Source organism: Diabrotica undecimpunctata, unplaced genomic scaffold (assembly GCF_040954645.1).
Source record: "Diabrotica undecimpunctata isolate CICGRU unplaced genomic scaffold, icDiaUnde3 ctg00003344.1, whole genome shotgun sequence".
In the NCBI taxonomy this organism is placed as follows: Eukaryota; Metazoa; Arthropoda; class Insecta; order Coleoptera; family Chrysomelidae; genus Diabrotica; species Diabrotica undecimpunctata.
In genome coordinates this window covers 6,264-9,811 of record NW_027314540.1, presented here as the reverse complement: position 1 = coordinate 9,811, position 3,548 = coordinate 6,264, and the positions used below count along the sequence as shown (strand labels likewise).

The 3,548-nt window shown below is 31.5% G+C and overlaps 2 long non-coding RNA genes across 2 annotated transcripts; one reads left to right on the top strand and one right to left on the bottom strand.

Annotated features, from left to right (window-relative positions):
- Nucleotides 1–211: 211 nt before the first annotated feature.
- On the bottom strand, nt 212–1,003 carry LOC140432239 (uncharacterized). Its single transcript, XR_011949775.1, has 2 exons — nt 699–1,003; nt 212–609 (listed from the first exon to the last, which is right to left on the bottom strand). It is a non-coding gene; the product is annotated as an uncharacterized lncRNA (long non-coding RNA).
- A 64-nt stretch (nt 1,004–1,067) lies between these two features.
- On the top strand, nt 1,068–1,907 carry LOC140432240 (uncharacterized). The gene is made up of 2 exons (XR_011949776.1): nt 1,068–1,420; nt 1,510–1,907. It is a non-coding gene; the product is annotated as an uncharacterized lncRNA (long non-coding RNA).
- The last annotated feature ends 1,641 nt before the right edge of the window (nt 1,908–3,548 follow it).

Genomic DNA, 3,548 nt, shown 5'->3' with positions numbered 1-3,548 from the left:
CTATTATTAGAAGAATTGGTGGACACTAAATGTGACTTCTGTTGAATGAGATTGTGAAGTTTATTATTAAGTTTGAAAAATATAACTGAAGCACAATGGTTAACTTTGTCCTGTACATCATGCAAAAAAGAGGTTAAGTCTAGATTATCAAAATGTTGTAAAAGTCTATTGTACATTACCTTCATATTACAATTGATGTTATCTAACTTGGAATAATGTTTGCCTATTTCTTTCCTGAGGAGTTTGGTTTGTAGTTGATTAACATATGTACTGGGTACATTTTTTGATGTTTTAACTCTAGCGAATACAGGAACTACATTATTATTAATACATTGATGAATAAACCATATGTCCAACTCTAATTGTTTCCTCCTTGTAGCCAGACGAATGTATTGGTTAGCCCAAATGACCATATCGTCAATTTAAAATTAAAAGTGAAACTGGAACAAACCATGAAGTGGAAATATCCAGGAGTGGCTAGTATACCTGTTGAATACAAAGCACGTGGTGTTCGTGTGTATTAAGGTATAAAAAAAATTGCTTATTACAAGCTTAAATTTTTATTTTAAGAAGATCTTTTCGGAATTCAATCATTCCATCATCAGTTAACTAAAAGAGAGAGTAAAAATACCAATATTAAAAAACACAAGTTAAAATTTAAATATATAGAAATAACACGTTGGTTTTTTACTACTTACATAAAAAGTTGTTAAAAAACATTGTATGGCCACTTAAAAAAACTTTCGAAGGACATCCGTATTAAAATATAATCCTCATGGTTTTATCAAGGTAAATGCAATAGACTTAACTTATTGATTATTAAAACTGAAGATGGGGGCATCTTACATGACCCCCTGTAGCTGGTGAAGTTTTTTCGACTTACATTACCTCTGATCTGTTCTGGAGTCTTGGGCTAACTGATATAAAGATGGTATGAAAAATCAGTTAGTACCCATCAATGTCAAGTGGAATGATGTAGTAGGAGCAAAAGTCATTGTGCTTAAGTTTGTGAATAGGCAGTTTTTAGTGAAGTATTGTGTTTTGTGTGTAGTAATTGTATTGATTTTACTACACACAAAACACAATACTTCACTAAAAACTGCCTATTCACAAACTTAAGCACAATGACTTTTGCTCCTACTACATCATTCCACTTGACATTGATGGGTACTAACTGATTTTTCATACCATCTTTATATCAGTTAGCCCAAGACTCCAGAACAGATCAGAGGTAATGTAAGTCGAAAAAACTTCACCAGCTACAGGGGGTCATGTAAGATGCCCCCATCTTCAGTTTTAATAATCAATAAGTTAAGTCTATTGCATTTACCTTGATAAAACCATGAGGATTATATTTAATACGGATGTCCTTCGAAAGTTTTTTTAAGTGGCCATACAATGTTTTTTAACAACTTTTTATGTAAGTAGTAAAAAACCAACGTGTTATTTCTATATATTTAAATTTTAACTTGTGTTTTTTAATATTGGTATTTTTACTCTCTCTTTTAGTTAACTGATGATGGAATGATTTAATTCCGAAAAGATCTTCTTAAAATAAAAATTTAAGCTTGTAATAAGCAATTTTTTTTATACCTTAATACACACGAACACCACGTGCTTTGTATTCAACAGGTATACTAGCCACTCCTGGATATTTCCACTTCATGGTTTGTTCCAGTTTCACTTTTAATTTTAAATTGACGATATGGTCATTTGGGCTAACCAATACATTCGTCTGGCTACAAGGAGGAAACAATTAGAGTTGGACATATGGTTTATTCATCAATGTATTAATAATAATGTAGTTCCTGTATTCGCTAGAGTTAAAACATCAAAAAATGTACCCAGTACATATGTTAATCAACTACAAACCAAACTCCTCAGGAAAGAAATAGGCAAACATTATTCCAAGTTAGATAACATCAATTGTAATATGAAGGTAATGTACAATAGACTTTTACAACATTTTGATAATCTAGACTTAACCTCTTTTTTGCATGATGTACAGGACAAAGTTAACCATTGTGCTTCAGTTAAATTTTTCAAACTTAATAATAAACTTCACAATCTCATTCAACAGAAGTCACATTTAGTGTCCACCAATTCTTCTAATAATAGATCCAAATTTTCTAACTTCAAATTTCACCCTAGAATCAAAAATTTATCCAATATAAATTTCTCACAAGATGAATTAGAACTCTTGAATCATGGCCTCCAATTTTCTATTCCCACAGACATCTCTGAAATAGACCTACAAGAACTTTCCATAGAAATAGACATAATCATAGAAAAACTTTCAATTTCTTTACAACAAAAAAATGTCATTAGAAATAATTGTTTCAAAAAACTTCATGCTGCATACAAAAACTTAACTTCCAATTCACATTTTCATCATCCACATCATAATAGTACTCTGAGATAGCGCGTAATAAAAAATAAAATAAAAAACCATAATCTAATAATATCCAAATCAGATAAAGGAAATTGCTTAGTAATTCTAGACCACACTGAATACATCAACAAAGTTTCCACCTTTTTGAATAATAATGGCTTCATAGTACTTCCACATGACCCACTTAACAGATTCATTAATAAACAAAAAGCATTTTTAAAGAAATATTCTACTTTTTTCACTGATTTTCATGCACCATATTACAAAATCCCTAGTAACCCATTAATTCCTAGACTGTATGGTCTTCCAAAAATCCACAAAGAGGGCATTCCAATCCGTCCAGTAGTCAGTTTCATCAACACCCCGGTCTCCATAATCTCTAAATTCATACTCAGGGTAATCAAGGACATAACAAGTTTTTCTCCCACTTTTTCCATCAAAAACTCATCCCAACTTATATCCAAACTCAATCACATAAAACTCCTACCAGATATGACTATGCTTTCATTTGACGTTAGCAATCTCTTTACTTCTGTACCTAAACTTGAAACTATTCAGTTAGTCCAGGACCTTCTCACATCTAAATCAACTAATCCCTCAGTCATCACACCAATAATAGAAATACTTTCCTTTTGTTTATCACAAGATTATTTTTCTTTCAATAATATTTTTTATAAACAACCTGATGGCTTGGCCATGGGAAGTTGTCTTTCCCCCTTTTTAGCTGACCTCTTCATGAATCATCTAGAATCCACTCAAATCATGACCAACAATACAATTCTACACTGGTTCCGTTACGTTGATGATTGCTTAGTTTTCATTAGAGGTAACTCAAATACAGCCTTTTCCTTATTAAACACTATCAATAATATTCACCCCAATATCAAATTCACTATGGAATTAGAATCTAACTTCTCCATCAATTTTTTAGACCTTTCCATCAATAGAATTAATAATGTCTTTGATTATAGCATCTACAGAAAACCCACACAAACAGATCATGTCATACATTTCAATTCTAACCATCCCATTTCACACAAATTATCTGCATTCAACAGCTTCATTCATCGTTTAGAAACCATTCCATTATCCAACACTAACTACATCCAAGAACTAAACATAATCAAACAGATTGCTTTCAATAATGGCTACAACC